Source organism: Rattus norvegicus, chromosome 3, assembly GCF_021556685.1.
Source record: "Rattus norvegicus strain SHRSP/BbbUtx chromosome 3, alternate assembly SHRSP_T2T, whole genome shotgun sequence".
Taxonomy (NCBI): Eukaryota; Metazoa; Chordata; class Mammalia; order Rodentia; family Muridae; genus Rattus; species Rattus norvegicus.
In genome coordinates, this window is record NC_141536.1 from 119753827 (window position 1) to 119775572 (window position 21746).

Here is a 21746-nt window from a genome sequence, read left to right on the forward strand (position 1 = left end):
TACAGTTCCCTAAAGTATTGTTCACCATGGGTCATTCTTTTGACTATATTCCAACAAGATTGGAAAAGTTTTAAAGTTATAACAAGATCAAAATAAAGAAAAATACAATATGTAAATAGAGGGGTTTTTAGAGTCCTGGCAAGTCATTAGAAATACAACCAAGATGGAAAAATAGCAAAAATATGAAGTTAGGAAAATGATGCATGTGTCTTCTTTGATGTGTTTCTAGCCACAGCCCTGTAAATAACCCCAATGGCCTTCCCTGGACTGCAAAGAGAGAGCGTAGGCAAGCTAATAGAGAAGGGGACAGGATCAGTGGAAGATGGACAGGCACAAGAGGCAGTAACGGGAAAGGTTGGACATGACCGAAATACAGGATGTACCTGTATGAAGTGTCATAATGAAACCCATTGTCATGTGTAACTAATAGATGGTAATATGACATTTTAAAAGCATGGCAGAGAGACCAAACATCCAGCATAGGGAACAGTGTATGCAGAATTAGTGTGAAACCACCCTGGAATGGACTTGAAGCATCCAGACAGAGGAAGTCCTGGGTGGCCCTAATGACAGATTATAGATGAGTTTCATAAGCAAGCTGTAGCTTTGTAGTCCAGGACAATGGGGAATGATTTGAGGATTTAACAAGTGAGGAAAGAGATAGGTTGCAATACTTTTGGACTGAGAATTTTTTGAAGATAGCATTTCTTCAGGCAATGATGGCATACACACTAGGGAAGCAGAGGCAGGCAGATCTTTGAGTTTGAGGCCAGCCTGGTCTACTGAGTGAGTTCCAGGACAGCCAAGGCTATGCAGAGAAACCCTGTCTCAAACAAACAAACAAACAAAAGATAACATTTCCTGATACTGGTTGAGAATGAATTATCTAGGATCTGGAGAGCTGGCTCATTGATTATGAACACTTGTTACTGTTGCAGAGGACCTGGGTTTGGTTCCCAGCATCCACACTGTGGATCACAATTGCTAGTGACTGCAGATACTGCCAGGGACTCTCATACTGTCTTCTGACCTCCACATGCACCAGGCATACATGTGGTGCATATCTATATATCTATATCGATATATGCCGACAAATACTCGTACATGTAAAATACAATAAAAAATCTAAAAAAAAATTAAAATGAATTCTCTAAATATCTTATAAGTGGTAAGATCTGCACCTCAAATTTCATGCAAAAATAAATTCCTTATGGATTAACCTAAATGGGAAAACAGCACTGTGAAAATTATGGACGGTGCTATAGGTTAGGGTTTTGTAACTGGCATGAGAAGCTCGTCCTGAAACAGAGGGCAGTCCAGATAAGAAAAGCTCAACAGTCCTGACATCATAAAAGCTGAGGCACAGCCTTCCACTTCCAGCCTCCTCTCTTTTCTCTTTCTGTGTCAGTAGCACTCCTACAAACGCAGTGAACACTCCTAAAACCCATAAGGCTTTCTTCAAGGAGTATGGCAGGCAGCAGAACCACAAGACATGCGCAGTACGAGAAAGACAAGGTTTCCGTCTGCCAGGGAAAATGGCACTAGGACGGGAGGCAGAGTGGCTCCCTGTTTCTGCAAAAAAGGCTAAAGCCACAAAGTAGATAGCATGAGGCTGGAGTGGGTTGGTTCCAGCTGCCCTCTAAGAGAGCATTCTGAATTGGCTGATGGCGAAAGGTCAAGTGACCCAGTTCTTTTTTTTTTTTTAAGACCTTACATATTTAATACAGTGCGTTTACCCCTGTACAAATGGAAAAAACTTAAGTTCAACATTTCTAGACCAATATGGCTGTTAATTTCTGTACAGTGCCAACTCAACACAGTAAATGGGGATACTTTTTTCCAAAGTTGACAGCACAGCTAAAGTTTCCAAAAATTCAAATTATATATCTATATCTATATATATTTATATTTATATAAAAAGACCAATAATAGCAGTGTGTTATGCATCAACAGCAGCAACAGCTTTTCCAGGTTCTGCAGTCATCTGAACAAAACTGTAGAGACATCCAGCACACTCCATTAAAAAAAAAAAAAAGTAAAAAAACAAAACCCGAGAAAACAGCACAGTTCTGTTACTCTTGTGGTACCTGGCACCATTTTTTTTTAAATTAGCTTCTCAATCATCATCTGGAAAGAAAACATTCTGAGCAACATCATTAAAAACAGCTCTGATAAAGCACGGTCACTACTACGTATCATAAAGCAGGTACAAGCTATTTTACATCCACAGAGGTATGATACAGTACTGTCCTACATCTATAATACTAGAGGATACAATTTAAAAGGCATTATTTGAGACTTGATTCTACTTTTCCAGCAGAGGGCCCAAAGGATGGTGTGACACAGCTTTGTAAAGAAACATACTCTAGACAGGATTTCCTTTCACTAGTGGCACAGTTCTAAGGATTCATTCTCTCCATGAATGTCAGCTAAAACCGTTATTAAAAAAATGAAATATCCCTAAAACAAAACCGTATAACCACCGGATTCACATGAAGATGACCTAGTGGAGACAAGCTGGACCTCACCTTACCAACAAGCTATCAAATCTGTTATGTTTAAACAGTGAGACCTCCAAGGAAGGAGATGCCAAGTAGTGCTTCAAAGCTTCGGACCACAATCAAACACAGCATCCTTTTCAACAGAAGCAGAAGTTCATCTGAATATGCTCAAGGATGCTGACATCAACATTTAATCATCTCCTCACTCATCCAGGAAGAAGGGGAGATCAGTTACTACTGTACTTTATTGTGTTCAACCAAATCACCATGTTACAAAAATAGCAAGCTGCCATAATAAAAAATAAGGCTCCTCTATCCAGCACCAGATAGCATCATTTTACTTTCAAGCCTAGAAATTGCACACTTGTATATAAACCAACCTAAGATGAGGATTGAGAGTTCATCTTGGTGGATTTTTCCTTTGATGAATATGAAGTGTCCTTCCTTATCTTTTTTGATGACTTTTAATTGAAAATTGATTTTATTTGATATTAGAATGGCTACTCCAGCTTGCTTCTTCTGACCATTTGCTTGGAAAGTTGTTTTCCAGCCTTTCACTCTGAGGTAGTGTCTGTCTTTGTCTCTGAGGTGTGTTTCCTGTAGGCAGCAGAATGCAGGGTCCTCATTGCGTATCCAGTTTGTTAATCTATGTCTTTTTATTGGGGAGTTGAGGCCATTGATGTTGAGAGATTTTAAGGAATAGTGATTATTGCTTCCTGTTATATTCATATTTGGATGTGAGGTTATGTTTGTGTGCTTTTCTTCTCTTTGTTTTGTTGCCAAGACGATTCGTTTCTTGCTTCTTCTAGGGTATAGCTTGCCTCCTTATGTTGGGTTTTACCCTTTATTATCCTTTGTAGTGCTGGATTTGTAGAAAGATATTGTGTAAATTTGTTTTTGTCATGGAATATCTTGGTTTCTCCATCTATGTTAATTGAGAGTTTTGCAGGATACAGTAACCTGGGCTGGCATTTGTGTTCTCTTAGGGTCTGTATGACATCTGTCCAGGATCTTCTGGCCTTCATAGTTTCTGGCGAAAAGTCTGGTGTGATTCTGATAGGTCTGCCTTTATATGTTATTTGACCTTTTTCCCTTACTGCTTTTAATATTCTTTCTTTATTTTGTGCGTTTGGTGTTTTGACTATTATGTGACAGGAGGTGTTTCTTTTCGGGTCCAATCTATTTGGAGTTCTGTAGGCTTTTTGTATGCCTATGGGTATCTCTTTTTTTAGGTTAGGGAAGTTTTCTTCTATGATTTTGTTGAAGATATTTACTGGTCCTTTGAGCTGGGAGTCTTCACTCTCTTCTATACCTATTATCCTTAGGTTTGATCTTCTCATTGAGTCCTGGATTTCCTGTATGTTTTGGACCAGTAGCTTTTTCTGCTTTACATTATCTTTGACAGTTGAGTCAATGATTTCTATGGAATCTTCTGCTCCTGAGATTCTCTCTTCCATCTCTTGTATTCTGTTGGTGAAGCTTGTATCTACAGCTCCTTGTCTTTTCTTTTGATTTTCTATGTCCAGGGTTGTTTCCATGTGTTCTTTCTTGATTGCTTCTATTTCCATTTTTAATTCCTTCAACTGTTTGATTGTGTTTTCCTGGAATTCTTTCAGGGATTTTTGTGTCTCCTCTCTATGGGTTTCTACTTGTTTATTTATGTTTTCCTGGAATTCTTTCAGGCATTTTTTGCGATTCCTCTCTGTAGGCTTCTACTTGTTCTCTAAGGGAGTTCTCCACGTCTTTCTTGAAGTCCTCCAGCATCATGATCAAATACGATTTTGAAACTAGATCTTGCTTTTCTGGTGTGTTTGGATATTCCATGTTTATTTTGGTGGGAGAATTGGGCTCCGATGATGCCATGTAGTTTTGGTTTCTGTTGCTTGGGTTCCTGCGCTTGCCTCTCGCCATCAGATTATCTCTAGTGTTACTTTGTTCTGCTATTTCTGACAGTGGCTAGACTGTCCTATAAGCCTGTGTGTCAGGAGTGCTGTAGACCTGTTTTCCTGTTTTCTTTCAGCCAGTTATGGGGACAGAGTGTTCTGCTTTCGGGCGTGTAGTTTTTCCTCTCTACAGGTCTTCAGCTGTTCCTGTGGGCCTGTGTCTTGAGTTCACCAGGCAGGTTTCTTGCAGGGGAAATGTTGGTTCTACCTGTGGTTCCAAGGCTCAAGTTTGCTCGTGGGGTACTGCCTAAGTCCTCTCCGTGGCGGCAGCAACCGGGAAGATCTGTGCGGCTCTTTCCGGGAGCCTCCGTGCACCAGGGTTCCAGATGGCGTTTGGTGTTTTCCTCTGGCGTCTGGATGTGCACAGAGTGCAGTCTCTTCTGGTTTCCCAGGCGTGTCCGCCTCTCTGAAGGTTCAGCTCTCCCTCCCACGGGATTTGGGTGCAGAGAACTGTTTATCCGGTCTGTTTCCTTCAGGTTCCGGTGGTGTCTCAGGCACAGGGGTCCTGCCGCTCCTGGGCCCTCCCCTACGGGAACCCAGAGGCCTTATACAGTTGCCTCTTGGGCCAGGGATGTGGGCAGGGGTGGGCAGTGTTGGTGGTCTCCTCCGCTCTGCAGCCTCAGGAGTGCCCACCTGATCAGGCGGTGAGGTCTCTCTCCCACGGGGTTTGGGAGCAGAGAGCTGCTGCGGGCCGGGATCCGCGGGTGTGGGACTTCCGGAAGTGACCCAGTTCTAAGCTGATTTTGTTATGAAGACAGCCAAAATGAGGTCATAGTCACACACATAAAAATTGAGGGACATAGTGAAAGAGGAAGCAGAAAGAGTGTAAGGGCCAGAGGGCATGGGGGGCACCAAAAACCCAGGCCCTCAAAACTACATGATCGATGGACCTTTGAATTCAGAGGCTCAGGCAGAGCGCCCACAGGAATCTGCTCCAGTAGTGGTCCTAGAGCTGAAGAGACATGTGGCTCCATTCCTAACCCGGAAGTAATCTCCAACTGATAACCACTTACCATTGAAAATTTAATTTCTTCCAAGGGAACCTCATTGGGGAAGCAAACTACTCTTAAGGCCAAACTACATGGCCAGCAAGTAGATGGCCGGCAAGTAGATGGCCGGCCGTCAGAAAACAAACTCAACAGTATCTTTGGAGGCTTCTTGTTTCATAATGTTGTGTCAGGGCTTTTAAATTTTATTGTTTTATTGTTATTTTATTTATATATTAACTTTCTCCTCTTTTCCCCACTCCAGGCCCTTTGCATGTTTATGATGGCTCCGAGTTTAGTGTTTTTATGGGATTCCTGAGCATGTGAATGAGTGGTCTCTATTTCTCGAGCCTTCTCTTGGGCTCTTCTCCTTCTGATTGTTTGTCTAATTCTGATATGTTAGTTTTTGTTTTATCTTGTTTTATTTTATTTTTATCCATTAGAAACCCATTTGGTCTGGATGGGAGGGGATGTGGGGAGGAGCTAGGAGAAGTAAAGGGAGGGGAAACCATAATCAAGATATATATTATGTGAGAAAAAAACACCTATTTTCAGTGAAAGGGAAAGAATGAGGGGAAGAAACTCTAATAGGAAAGTATACATCCCCTTTGTACTTAAACAAATGGGTGAAAAACAGAGGCAGTTGGTGGTGGCCTCTGTCACATGTCACCCACTTAGCCAGCATGGTTTAAGATAGCCTGGTTGTGTTCTCAACACATCTGTTTCAAAGACAGGGAAAGTGAAGCATGGCGCTAACAGGGGTAAGACGGCCCATACTTAACTCCTTGGTCTGGGATGCTGCACTTTGTGCCTAATAGCCTTCTTATGTGCAACTACTTCCCCTTGGAGGGTCCCTCTTTCTCTCAGAGAGACCTTTCCAGATCATCCCTTCTATAGCTCTCTTGCCCTCCCTGAACCATTAGGGACATTTACTTTATATGCTACCTCAGCATCATGAACCTAATCGCACCAGAGACACATAAGGCAACGTGTGCTTTCAACATTTCCACACTTCACCAAAAGAACAAAGACTGGGAGCTGCCTGTTTTGATCGCCATGCCTAACCTATTCAGTCCAGTTCACAAAACAACAACTGAAGAGAGCAACAGTGCACTTACAAAATTAAACAAATACATCTTTAAAAAATACTTCAGCAGAAGTGTAATGAAGCAGGTCAGACCAACCTCATTAGCATGTTGAAGGTTTGTGTAAACCTCAACAAACATCAAACCGTCTCTTCTGCCACATCTGGGCTCAACCTGTTTATTTATTGCTTTCCATTTCCCTCAGTCGCTTACAGCATCCTGCTCTCTCAGACTCTGCTTTCTCCTGGAGGGAAATTACCTTCCCTATTCCTGGGAGAACTCAACCTTGTGAGTAAGGTCACATTGGCATAAGACATTCTCCCAGGACCAGGGCAGGCCCATCTGCTAGCATGAAGGGTGTTGTTGGCCTCATTTTCTCTGTATCCTTAAATTCCTGGGGGCTGTGCATCACAGACAGGACTTCACCAAGAAACCAAGAAGCATTCCAAGCAAATCTTTCTCCCTGCTGTCTCCGGGGGCGTGGGTGGTGCATTCGAAGAAGACACAAGACTTAGCATCCCTGCCCACTCCCTGCTTTTCTTCAGCCTTGGAGCCTACTGTCAGATGCCTGCAACTCCCTGGGTTAGCTCATGACACTGTAATTCTTGCATATTAAAGTGTGAGAATCTTCCAGTTGCCTCCGCTAGTCCCCCCCCCTTCCCATGAGACCTCCAATGCCTGCTGCAATGCTCAAAGGGAGCTGTGGGAACATTTTGGTGTAAAGTGTGCTGTTATTCCTGACTACAAGGATGCTAAAGTGCTTGCCCCTCCCTCCCATCTAACATCTCCAACCTACTATCTTTCCCTATACTATATTTCATTTTCTGTCATGGAGTTACATGTCTGTATCTTCAAATAAGCAAACAAGTAAATACCTGTGTACACAGCTAACCCACTAAGATAAATGTCCTCCACCAAACCCTTCATTTAATCATAGTTTTCTCTAACCACTTCTTCCTTCTACTTCCATTGTCTAAACCCAGAAAGTAGGTATGACCTAATAAGGATTGCAATGTGAAGACAAGAAAGCCCAGGTTTGAGAATTGATCAGGCATGAGCACAGGCATCCATGGGCCTAAGTTTTCCAGTCTTTACATTAGTGGGCCAATGCTATGTCCCAGGTTTCACAAGATGTCTACAGATCAATGAATGTTCAGTGTATATGCATGCAAATAGTGCCCAAACTCTTTAAAAAACTATAGGGTTCCATGAAAGTATGGGTGACTCCTTTGTTTTACCCTGAAAACTTCCATAGTCTCTTCTACCCAAGATGTAGAACCTACATGTGAGAAAATTGCACACGACTGAAGGTACACAAATAAGCACAAATAAATTGGAAAACTCTGACCAACATCATATACGAATAGCAATATCCCAGTTGTGATATTCTACTGTAGCTTGGCATGACGAAGCTGAGGAGGGAAATGGTGTAAAGACTATGCAGGATATCTATTGTTTCTCTCAGTTGCAGATGATATGCACTTAGAACAAAACTTAAATTCCAGGTTAAAAAACTGAAGACGGCTAGGGAGGTGGCTCAGTAGGTAAAGCACTTGCCATGCAAGTTGACGATCTAAGTTCGAGCCCTGGAGTCCACATAAAGGTGAGAGGAGAGAACCCACTCCTCAAAGTGATCATTGGATCCCTACGCATGGCATACCAGGTGTGTACCCACATTAGTACACACAAAGTAATAATAACATTAAATAAGTGAAGAGCCAGGCATTAGGTACTACTTGCCAGCAATTGCAGTGCTCAGGAGTCTGAAGCAGGAAGGTAGAGAGTTCAAGACCAACCTGGGCTACATAGACCCTGTCTCAAAGGGAGTGGAGGAGGGCCCCAAATTCTGTCAGGATTGACTAAGCAGCTATTTGGTGGATACTCTTGTAGTTTTGTTCATCTGGCAGATCCATTAGTGCTGGACACTTGGAGATGACCTTACACACAAGTCTACCTACTGGGGCCAGCTGTTGACAATCATGTGGAAAGGGCATACTCCACTCCCATGACACAAAGCATTTTTTAATGACTCACATCATATTTACCAATGCCTGATGGGTCTAAGTAGAGTACAGGGTCAAGTTCAGAGGCATTGTGACAAAGGACTATGTAAGAGAATGAATACAGAGACATGATTCATTGGAGGTCACTTTTGAAAGAACCTTCTATAAAGGATAGGAAGGACTTTACAAAACAAAACAAAACCCACAAACTCTTGCATTTGCCTTTTCCTTCCAATGGCCACCACCTGTTTGGAATCTTTATCTGCTTAAGACCCCTTCAGTTCTCCCTGGCATAGCTCTCTCATCCTCCCTCCTTCCCTGATGCCACCAAATGCACACACAGGATCTTTCCAAAACATGCCCCACAGAGGCCTCCCAAGTTCCTGAATGTCAACAAGACAAAGCATGACCCTAAGGCCATGCTGGATCCAAGCCTCTTTCTCTGCTTTTCTATGTCTTCTGGACCTGAACCTCCAAAGCCGTTCTGTTCCTCCTCCATCATCAGGGCTCTACTGAACTACTTAGCTACAGTGGTCCTACAAGGCAGGGCAGCTTTCTGCTCTTCGCCCAGGCACATTGCTTCCCCAGAAGAAAGCTGCTGATGGCCAGTCCTGTCAGACATAGCAAAAGTTAGTCAGGGCATGAGTTTGATATTCATGTCTCCTGTTCAGCATCATGGCATAGCATGCCAACAACTTCCTATCCTTAGCTGAAACCACAGACATTCAAAGCTAAGAGCAAGCAGGAGATAGGTTTGTGTCCTTTGAAAGTCACTAAGAACTGTCCAACTGCAGGTGTCAGCTAACATACCAATAGCAAGCAGGATGTCCCGAATCCCTCGGGCCCCCATCTCTGCCTCCACCAAGTGAGGACGTTAGCACATTTCCAAATCCCCCTCAAGCCCAAATGCTGTGACAATTCTCCAAAGAGGGTGGTTCCGGGAGCCTGGTTTCCAAATTGATTGAGTGCTTGGAGAATTAAACTGCTCTTCATAACAATTCATTTCCTGAGTTTAGTCCATCAGCCCACGTTTATTAAACATCATTTACTCTGCAGCCCTGGGTTGAGTGCTATGGAGACAGAAGGGGCAGGCATCTCACAGGATCCATGCCCTAAAGTTTTATTATATAACCAGAGCTTGTTACATAATACAAACTTCTCAAACTCAGACTCCAGCAAATTACAGCTTGTTTACCTAAAACTTCTTTTGTGAAACCAAAAGGCTTGGCTTGAATCATTACACACTGAATATGTGAGATGGGGGCTCTGTGTAGCACCTGTATGCTATTTTACTTGAAACATTCATATGTGTGTATACATGTGTGTGTGTGTGTGTGTGTGTGTGTGTGTGTGTGTGTGTGTGTGTGTGTATACCCTGTGTTTTGATATCTTAATTGACAAGTTGGGGACCTCCCCAGCTGGTTTGCTTGTTTGTTTTGTTTTTTGAAACACTCTCCCTATGTAGCCACAGCTGATCTGGAACTTACTATGAAGCCCAGGCTGGCCCCAAAATTTCAAGGTGATTCGCCTACCTCTGCTTCGCAAATGCTGGGATCACAGGCCTACCTAGTACCTGGTTCATGTGGGGCTGGAAGCAGATACTCCAGCAACCAGGATACAATGCAGCCCTGCACTAGGGTGCTTGTGATAAATCTCAGCATTGCTCTATTGCATAAGCAAGTTCAGCAGATGGACCCTATGGATAAAGCTTTTGAGGATGGGGGATAGGGATATGCTAGCCCAGGCTAGCCCAGACTTGGTATGTAGCTGAAGACATCCTTGAGCTTCTGATCACCCTACCTGGAGTGCTCTGATTCCATGGGTGTACCACCACACCCAGTTTCTTTCCCTTGTTCAACCACAGCACCAGTGACTAATATTCCTAAGAAAATAGTCAATTCCTTGACATCATTGGTCCATGTTGAATTTTCCTCAGTTTTCTCACTATCGGAATAATGATCCAAACTAAGATTTGTGGGTACATGTGGTTGAATTACTCAAGATGCATCTTTCAAACTGTAGTAGTCTTCCCTTCTCAAAATTGTACTGAGGACTGGAAAGGTGGCTCAGTGGTTAAGAGGATTGGCAGAGGACCATGGTTCAGTTCCCAGTACCCTTTCTGGTGACTCACAACCACCTGTAAATCCAACTCTCAGGAATCTCCACCTTTTCTGGCCTACACAGATACCCACATGCACATGCATACACACAGACACAAACACACACACACACACATGCACATGCATACATACAGACACAGACAAACACACACACACACACACATGCACATGCATACATACAGACACAGACAAACACACACACACACATGCACATGCATACACACAGACAAACACACACACACACACACACACACACATACACAGCAAAATAAACCTTTGAAGTTTTACATCTAAAAAAGCTCTTTTGAAACCATGTTCCAAATTCATTGGCTTATTTATCATCAACCAAGAAAGATTTCCTGAGGCATAATTTTAAACCTTTCTCCCCCTGCATTTTGCTCCAGTGTGACCTTTCCCTCACTTATGAGAAGGATGACTCACTGTCCACAAAGCCCCACAGCACATTTATGTTAATAAATTACAGAACTATTTAGATTGCTGTTATCTTCAGCATGACCTAGTTGTCTGTGAGCATAATATGAACCATGGCCTTGACACTAAAGCAACGTTCTCCAAGTACATCCATTTCCTTCACACGCATAGTAACTTAGGACACTACAAGGTTCTATCTGGACCAAATCTCTGGTTTTATAAGGATGTTTTTTTCCCCACATCCTCTCCCATCACCATTAAGTCTGGCAAATCTCCGTTAGCTGAGAGTCTCAACTGGCCAGCACAGTATGTAGAATTCACAGGAATATAAACTAAGCAGTTTAGCAGAGGACCCCATCACAACCCACATCCTCCCTGCACAAGAGCCCAGAAGAGCCTCTATTATGGGGTATTGATTTCTCTGTCAGTCAAGGTTCTGGGTTGCACAGGGAGAAATGAACTCTTCCTGACTGTAATCAAAGGACAACGGGTTGCTAAGGGAATTGGGCAGAAGGACAGATGCCAGGTTTCTAAAAACTGGTAAGAAATATGAACACGAGGAACAGTCAAAGTCACATTTCGGAGACAGTCCAGATAGGATGTCCCTAACTCTGGCTGTTCTCTGTGCAATTGTAAACTAAATTAGATGTCCTTGAATTTGGCTAGCATAGCCTACAGTTGTTACGGTTAAAGTATCCCTTATTCTAGCCCCTAATGCATGCCATCCCTAGACAAGCAGCAGTAACTATTCTGAGTGCCAACTTTGCAAAGGCTTTAACCTCATTACAGAGGAACCAGTTTCTTTCTGCATATTGATGTCACCTGTCCAATTGTAAAGGAGAACCAAGCACAGTGTCTACTTGGCTCTTCTCAGACCTCAGAGTGAGTGTTAAAATCTTTTCTTGGAGGCTCTGTCAGCACTTAGAGCTGCATGTGAAAGCCAGGCTGAGAGCCACCAGACTGGGTCAGAGCTGACTTGAAACTTAGATCTGTGCCTCTGGACTTCAGAGCTGATGGCTCTCAGATTCCATAATGGAAGATAGTGTTGTGTAGATTAGTAATATGAGGCCCCAGCTGACACTGGGACAGCAGTTCCCAGTGGCTTAGAGCTTAGTTGTTACTGGGAAAAGGTGCCCTTGAACCTCCTGGCTTGGGGTAAATGTTTGGCAGATCTCCTCTGCTTTCTGATTGCCTCAGAGGATTGCAAGGTGTAAAACAACGCACTGGGAAGACCTTCAGGGCGCTCTTCTCTGCCTGTGAGTCTAATTTATGTTCCTCTCAGAAACAGACCCCGGGGAACAAATTTGAATGAAAGTACTTTTTCTTCATGGAGAGGTTGGGGGCTGAGACAGAGTTTGGAAGCCAAGATGATGTTACCAAACAAATGGCCAAGTAGAGATGAATCCTACTGGGAGAGTCTAGCAGCCAGGGTAGAAAGTAAGCCCCAGAATTCTTCACACGCAGTGAGAGACGGGGACTTGTAAACACCAGTTCCTATGAGTCTGGTTAAGGCAGCAACTGGGAGACACTCATTTTCAAGCATTACACTGTAGTGTTCGGGGCTAGAGCTGACCTTAGCTGCTAGACAATGCCCTTTGGCATTCACAGGCTCTGAGGACTCAAAGGGCTGGAAGAGTCACCCTCAGCATTGGGTACCCTGATTTCACTTCATCCTCCATCCCCTCTTTCCTCTGCACATTCACATCCCAGCAGGTAGCTCCAGAATCAATCGGCAGAAGCACATCTCTGCCACTTCCAAAACCAAAGTTCTCGCTCATACAAATTGCTCAGCAATGTTTACCATGTTACAGGGTTAGCCTTTCAACAGTGCTCAAGTACTCAATAGCTTCTTAGCCACACACTGAAGGAGCGCTTACTAGCTGAGTCTTACTCCTTACTCAGCAAAGCTGGCTACCAGGAGACAGTGCAGTCTGCAGTCAGTGTGCTTGCAGTTGGTTCCTGTCGGATCTGACGGTTTGGGTAAGATTAATGGTTTGCTGAACATGAAGACTCTTGTATGGGAAGAAACTTGAGAACTTGTTTGTTGTGGTGGTAGGCTCCAACCCAGAGCCTTGAACATCTGATCAGTTACTCTATCACTGAGTTATATCCCCAGAACCATAATCTGAATGGAATTTCTTCTCTGGGAGAAAGAGATGGGCTTCCTTCAAGAATGTGGGCAGTATTTGCCTAAACTGAGCTTTGGCTATGAGTGGGCAACTTGGCAATGTCCAAGAGAGGTTAGGATGTGGGTTAGTGTAGAAACACTTCTTCAGTTTGTCTGGGACATGGACATGACTGACATTTCCTAAATGGTTCTTAAGACTCATCTGAGGTCTTCCATGTAATCTTATATTAATGAATAATCTGGTTTGTTTGCTTTCTTGTTTGTTTTTGTTAAGACAGGCTCTAGCTCTGTAGCCCAGGCTAGCCTTGAGTTCCTGATCCACCTGTTCATTGGTATAATCACAGCAGTATATCTCCATGCTTGGTTGGAAATCTGGTGTCTTTCTGGTTTCATCATTTTTTTTCAATCCTACACATCAGCCTTTAGTGTAAACTAAGATATTCCAGGGTCAGCAGAGTCTACCGAAAGGGATCTTCACAGGTCATCGTGAACAACTTCTCAGTCCCCAGGCAAGACTATACACTGGTAGTCTAAACACTTTTCCAAAAGAAAGGTTGGAGAAATTGAACAGTATTTCTATTTGCATATTCTTAATGTCTGTTTTAATTTTCATTTATTCTCTCTCTCTGTGTTGTATGTGTGTGTGTGTGTGTGTGTGTGAGAGAGAGAGAGAGAGAGAGAGAGAGAGAGAGAAAGAGAGAGAGAGAGAGAGAGAGAGAGAGAGAGAGAGAGAGATTAGAGGACAATATTTGGAAGTCAGTTCTCTGCTTCCACTACACGGTGTCTGAGGATCATATTCAAGTCTGGCTTTGGGCAAGTGCCTTCACCAATTTAGCCATTTCCTGAGTTATCTCTCTTTCCCTCCAGTGTCTGTTCTTAAATTCTGAACTTGAGCAAGTGGAAAAAGGCAGTTTCTGCCCAGTCTGACATCTGACATTCTGCCCTCTCGGTCCCTGGAACTGCATGGTAAGAGACTGATGACTCCAGCAAGCTGTCCTCTGATCACCATTCACATACTGTGGCTGGTGCACGTGCACACACACACACACACACACACACACACACACACACACACACACACACACACACACACACCCATGTTCAGCAAACCATTAATCTCACCCAAACCAAGATCCGACAGGAACCAACTGCAAGCACACTGACTGCAGACCGCACTGTCTCCTGGTAGCCAGCTTTGCTGAGCGGAAGGAGTAAGAGTCAGCTGGTAAGCACTCCTTCGGCACACACACACACACACACACACACACACACACACACACAGTGACTAAAGTGTAATAATACCATTTTGAAGTATGTTTTAAAAAGCAAAACCCAAACAAAACAAAAACTTCTGGACTTACCATTACTTAGATTCCAGGTTCATTTTTTAAATGAACATCATAGTGATTTTCTCACTCCTAAAAAAAAAAATGCCCTCAAGAACTGCATGGGTGGCCATCATAGGCAAGCTGGTAATATATATCTATATAGAGTCATATATGGTGATTTTGAGAACTTAGTCTTCCAGGAGAGCAAATGAAGCCATGAATAAATATACTTTGAACCTGAATGTGGCAGTACACAGCTATAATTACAATTCTTGTGAGGCAGAAACAAGGAGATCACAACTTTGATGCCAGCCTGGGCTACATAGTGATATCTAACGAGTAAATATGGCTGAGAAAGCAGAACCAATGATATTTTGTGGTGTCTTAGCTACATTTCCTGTTATGAGTAACTATTCCAACAGTTTGTGATGCAATCCATCAGGCCAGGTAAATCAAGACAGCAGGGTTTGAAGCAGTTAGTTATATTGTATCTTTAGTCAAGAGCAAAGAGCAATGAATGCATACTGCTACTTAATTCTCCTTCTCCACTTACACAGTCTACAATGTCAGTCAAGGAATGATGCACAGTGAATGGTCTTGTCACCTTAATTAACGCAGTCAAGATAACCCCCTGTAAGTATGTCCAGAGTCCCACTTCCCCAGCTTCTGAATTCTGTCAGGTCGACAACACTAACCATCCCAGATGGACAGACATGAGACCATCAAACAGAGTAAACTATTCATGGTAAAAATCTACATGTATGTATGCAGATATTATTTGTTTTCAAATATTTTGTATTTTGAGATTTTTATAATAAAACTTTGAGAACATACATGTAGTATCTGATCAGGGTGCATCAAGTGCCTACTGGTGTCTTAATTAGGATTTCTATTGCTTCAGTGAAACATCATGACCCAAAGCAAGTTGTGGAAGAAAAGATTTACTTGGCTTACACTATCGCATTGTAGTCCATCAGTGAAGGAAATCAGGAAAAGAACTCAAGCAGGGCAGGAACCTGGAGGCAGGAGCTGATGCAGAGGCCATGGAGGAGGCTGCTTACTGGCTTGCTTATCATGGCTTGCTCAGCCTGCTTTTTAATAAAACCTAAGACCACCAGCCCAGGGATGGCCCCACCCGCAATGGGCTGGACCCTCACCCATCAATGCTAAGAACTGCCCTATATCTGGATCTTATAGTCATTTTCTCAGTTGAGATTTACTCTTTTCAGATGACTCTGGCTTGTGTCACATTGACATTAAACTGGCCAGGACAACCCACATACATCTATTTATAACTTGGAGTTTTAAATCATCACAATTCATCTGAAGATAATCTAGACTTTTAATAGAAACCATATTAGATGGCTGGCGAATTGGGTCCGTAGATAAAGTGGTTGCTGCAAAGGTAGGAGGAGTAGAGTTCACGTTGCCAGCATCCACATAGAAGGCAAGTGCCGTGGCAAAGATCTGTAATCTCAGGGCAATGGAGAGGGGCAGATCTGAGGATTGAAGGGAAACAGAAGTGTGTAGGCACTCACCTTACGTATTCTCTGAGCTTTCCAGCCTCTCAGGACCAAGGACAAAACTATCTCACCTTGTTCTACCCAAAGTACTTTGACTGGAGAACGTTCAGTGGGTGTATGAGTGAAGCAGCGGGTGAGCTGCAGCTTCACCAAGGTTCCTTGGGCTTCAGAGAAGTTAATAAAACAAGACACATTTACAAAGCTGGGATTCCCTGGGTGGCATGGCAGCCAGGGTTGCTACATTCCCCTAAGTGTTTTTCCTTAGTAGAGCTGACTTGTCAGCCAAGACAGAAGTATAATGAATCCTGAGTGAAACAGAGAACAAGGGAAGTAAGAGAGACCAGAGCAGATCCAGGGGCACCTGTGGAGACGTCTGCTGTAACTCGGCTTCCCTCAAAACCTGCGGCTTCTTGGAGAACATTGTTTTCTCCTAAAATAAGGCTGCCTCCAGGCAAAGTTCCAAAGTAGATTAACCTTTTTATGTCATTGTGGTTTTTTTTTTCAAAAATTTCAATCAGTATTCATCCTTAGGGATGGAAGAAACCAGAAATTCTTTATTTTCAGTTTTTTCTCTTTTCTCCTCTTCTCTCTTTTCTTCTTCCTTCCTTCCTTCCTTCCTTTCTTATTTATTTATTTATTTATTTATTTATTTATTTATTTATTCCTTTCTTGATAGGGTCTCTCTACATAGCCCTGGGTGTCCTGGAACTTACTACATAGAGCACACTGGTCTCAAACTCACAGAGATCTGACTGTCTCTGCCTCCCAAGGGCTAGTATTAAAGGAGTGCCCAGGTCAGACATTCTTTTTTATTGCTATAGGTTTTTTATTTTTAAAAAATTCTAAAAAAAAAAGAAATATTCTGTTTGGCAGTATTTGTGAAGAACTATAATCTAAAGCAAACATCCAAACATTGCAAATGCCACCAAAAGTTACTGAGGAATTTTAAATAATCCAACATTTGCTTTAACCTAGTGTGGTGGTTTGAATATGCTTGGCCCAGGGAATGGCACTATTAGGAGGCATGGCCTTGCTGGAGTAGGTATGGCCTTGATAGAGGAAGTGTGTCACTATGGAAGCTGCCTGGAAGTCATTCTTCTGTCTGCCTTTGGAAGGAGATGTAAAACTCTCAGCTCCTCCTGCACCATCATGTCTACCTGGATACTGCCATGCTCCCACCTTGATAATACTGGACTGAATCTCTGAACCTCTAGGCCATCCACAATTAAATGTTGTCCTTTATAAGAGTTGCCTTGGTCATGATGTCTGTTTACGGCAGCAAAACCCTAACTAAAACACCTAGGAATTTGACAGCTTACATAGAAATCACTTTTTATATCAGTACACTGTCTTGCTGTCTTCACACACACACCAGAAGAAATCACTTTTTAAAATGATCAATTTATAGACTGTTTTTGCTTCCAAAGCTGGAACTCTTAGGATCTAGTATATTACATTGTATAAAGTATAAGGTTATTAATATTTACTTTATTTGTAAGAATGACTCCAAATTAGCAGTAGGCCCAAGAAAAATTAATATAATATTGTAATGAGGCAGACAGGTGGAGCAAAAAGTGAAGCTTGGAAGGCTTTATGTAAAGCCTCATAAAGTTAGTGTGTAATGAGAACTCGTGGGCGGGGTCAGTGAGGCGACCCAGCAGGAAAGGCACCCACACAGCATGAGAACCTGAGTTTGATCCCTGGAACCCATAGTGAAAAGGGAGAATCAACTCCTGAAAGTTATCCTCCGACCTCCACAAGTGCCCCAACAGGCGTGTGTCACGTGAACACACTCATGCACACACACACACACACACACACACACACACACACTCCTCCACCACCAGCACCACCACCACCACCATCATCGATTAAATTAAACAATTTCAAAGCTGTCAAAGAGGAAGGTTGGACCCTTCCCAAGACCCACGGAAACCTACCACTGGCTCAGGCACAGAGGCATTCCACAGTCTGAAGGTGACCTGATTCAATACTAAAATTCACCCCTCTGAGTGGATATTTAAGTTGCTAAGTGAGTTGTGCCCATGCTATACAGATGAGTCCAAAGCCTCCACTAAGGAAACATAAAGGCCTCAATTCTGTAGAAGAGGGCCAGTTGCCCTGCTGAAATCCCTTAGGGTCACTTCCTCCATTGGAAGTATATCCTTTCTCAGTTAATGCTCTCAATTTGCTTGTTGCTATCCACATGCCTCTTGCTATGTATGAGGGCATACACTAAGTACAAAAGACCTGTGGCAGAAGACTGTATCTGGAATGGTGCAGAAGACAGTGTAGAGTCAGGTAGTGAGATGGGAAATGAGAGGGGTGATAGAAACCAAATCCTGAAGGGCTAGTAACTACTGTCAGCCTTTGGCTTGGAGTAGTTTGAGAACAGGAGTGAGTGACAGAACCTTGTGTGACACTGTTACTGGGGAGACATAAACAAATAAATGTTTACTCACCCCAGCTAACTAATATCAGAATGAAAGTAAGGATATCAAAAGTCCAAATTTGGTGAGCCGATGAGTTTTATTGCCGTTACTTACAGGAACAGAATGACTTACCTGTTTTGGTGATAGCTGTATCACCAAAACCCATACCAGCATGAATGCTAGTTCACAAAAACTGGAAACCCAGAACACACTGTACAACCTGCAGGCAGCCAAACAGGTTGGGGACTATCCTTTCTATGTAGCTTAGTTGGTATAAGCCTCTTTTAGTCTGATCAGCTTGTTTGAAAGCATCTCTCAGCAATCTGTGAGTTTATATGTACTTGGGAGGAAGGGGCTTAGTGCATTTTGTCAGCTTTAGGAACTTCCTAAAGCTATTTTGAGTTATTTTCTGTTGTTATTGTTATTTTAGTCCACTCTGTCTGACTGCCATGTGGAGGATGGACTGTGAGGAGACAAGGACAAGGCAGAGAGACAAGTGGAAAAGCCTGTCAGAAGCCATTTAGGAAGGCTACAGGAATCGAGTTTTCTGGAGATGGCCTACTGCTTCCATGGCTGCTATGGGTGCGCTTTGGAGGCAAAGTCTGCAGAGACTTCATCCCAGGATTGCTGCTTCTAAGTGCTGATATGTCTTTCCTGCCACTACTACATAGCTTAATGATATTCTGGGTATTAACTACTTTTCTAGGCAGATTTCCAGAATCATTATGAAGATATGCTTTCATGTTGTAATGCTGTGTAGATGAAGTGATTGTTTCATAATTCTTGATAATGATTTTATAGAACTCCTAAATTGAAGCAAATAATTTCAAGCCCCCTATAGAATAAAAACTACAAAGAGAACTCTGTAAACCTTTATGTGTCATGGGCTAATTGCACTAGGAAAATGAAACAGGCTTGGAACAAATTTATAATCTAGTAAAACATTCCTTCTAGGTTAGGAATGAGGCCAGTATCTGGTAACTAAAACATCATAAACAGGGAATGGGAAAATTATTGTAGGTGCAGGGTCAGAAAATAAATAATGGACTAGTATATCTATATAAGACTTCAAAATATAAGACACGAGGCAGATGATTTGTGACATAAAAGCTTGTGACATAAAAACTATTGCTTTAAGCTTATAATGAACTTGTGAAACTAGTAAATAGATAATGAATGTTTAGTCAAGTACTAGTCTTAATAGAAAGACATGTAAACAATTCTGCTGTAACATCTTAAGGCTTATCGACCTATGACATGAACTATTGCCTTAAACTTACTATGAACTTATGGAATGTAAAAATGAGAAGGTATAAAAACTAAGAATAATAAAGTGGTATTGTAACCTTTTTCTGCTTCATTCAATGTGGGTGTGTCTAACTTCCTTCCCTTTCTTTCTTTCTTTCTTTCTTTCTTTCTTTCTTTCTTTCTTTCTTTCTTTCTTTCTTTCTTTCTGTCTTTCTGTTTGTCTTTTCTCTCTGGTTCAGGAAGAGTAACGGAACTCTGATCCTCTTGCCTAGACAGCAAGAGGCCCATGAGTTAAAACAAACAAAAAAAGCTCAAGTAACAATTTTTTTCTTAATTCCCCTGATGTTATCAACAGGGGTTAAATTGCCAAAAGTCATTAGCTCCCCCCACATGCCACCTTACTGCCTTCCTTGGTTACCTGGATGCTGAGCTAAACCTCAGCAGAAGCCATTTATTATGTAGAATGCTGGTGATTTGTGGTAGTATGTCACAGCTCCGCAAGATTTTTAAACATTGAATTTTGGACTTTAAAAGACTGATATTTATCATATGAAGCCATATCTCAAAATATGATACTTCAATGGCAATGAAGCCACCATATCTTGAGTGCCCCCACATGTCAATGTCCTAGGGGTTTATAAAAGCTAGTTCATTTGCTTCCTCATTCTGGCTTCTGAGGCTTTCCTCTTTATCCTCCTCTTAGAGATAAAGAAGTTAAAGCTTCACAGAGCAAAGCTATGTGTCCAAAATCACACAAATTAGATGAGTGATTTTAATGGGATTGGATCTGTGATTCCCCAAACTCTTAACTATATACTATGCAATTTTAGATTACAGTGGAAGTGACTGGGGAGATGAGTCACCAGGACTCAGATTCCAGGCTAGGCAAGTGTGGTCTGATGCTGAATTCTCTGAATCTCTTCCAATGGAGGCTGCGGGAGGCCTTGAGTCTCAGGCACAACTGAGCCTTTAAGTGCCTGGTGAATAGATAAGAACTGCAAAGGCAGCCAAGTGATACAACAAAATGACAACTCCTTAGCCCCGATGAGATGTAAACTACCTGTCCAGAGACTGATCCTTGAGATCAAACCAGAAGGTGTCAGGGTACAAAGATAAAAATACCATTCTCTCAGGAGTTCTAAAAGGCTTCCCAGACCACTACCTATTCTAAAGGACTCACGGAGATGTCCTTCTCAGCAGCTCCCTGTACCTTAAGCATATAATCATGAAAGTTACTGTCTGTAGGGGGACCTACAGAAAAGTTAGCCCACTGAGTGGTTCATGGCTCACTGGTTATAAGTGAGGGATCTCATAAAGATTCATTAAAGCATATCCCTCACTGGCTCCTGCACTGTTTTACTCATGGACATCCTCTGCTTTGCACTTCTTCAGGAGTAGGTTGTTTTGAATGGCTCCAGGATTGTTGAGGGACCCAACTAATTCTATTTTGTGTTCAAACTCCATCTTATGGCCAGTCCACCCTCAGTTTGAACTTGGTAACTGGAAAAATCATAGCTTGTGCCAGGAACCAAGACACTTCCCAAATAACAGCCACTCTACCCTTGATAAAAGGAAATGCCCAATGTCATGTCCAGGGCAAATGATTCAAATTATAGCAAAGTTTATGATGTTAGCTAAAATTTCATGTAATCTATGCTTTCTAAAAAACCTAATCAATCATGTAACTGCCAAGTTAGGAAGCCCCTTTCCCAGCTTAAACTGTATAAAAGATAAGACTGGCACCTGTTCAGCACTTTCCACACTCATCCACTGTGTTGGAGAGGTAGAAGTCTGATCTTAAGCTTGAATAAAGACTCTGCTTTTACATATGAGATGGACTCCTGGTGGTCTTTGGTGGTCTGTGGGGACCCCGAGATCTGGGCATAATGATTTAACTTTGGTGCCTACCAGCGCTTACTGGCACTTTATAATAGCACACTTTGTGCAAAGTGTCTTTTTTGTTTTATATTTGGTACGTGTGTGGTGTTAGACTCTTGAAGACTGATAGATGATGTAA

At 42.5% G+C, this 21746-nt stretch overlaps 1 long non-coding RNA gene across 1 annotated transcript; it reads left to right on the forward strand.

Annotated features, from left to right (window-relative positions):
* Positions 1 to 12256: 12256 nt before the first annotated feature.
* Positions 12257 to 19351, forward strand: LOC147995699 (uncharacterized). Its single transcript, XR_015684630.1, has 3 exons — positions 12257 to 12326; positions 14066 to 14164; positions 18912 to 19351. It is a non-coding gene; the product is annotated as an uncharacterized LOC147995699 (long non-coding RNA).
* The last annotated feature ends 2395 nt before the right edge of the window (positions 19352 to 21746 follow it).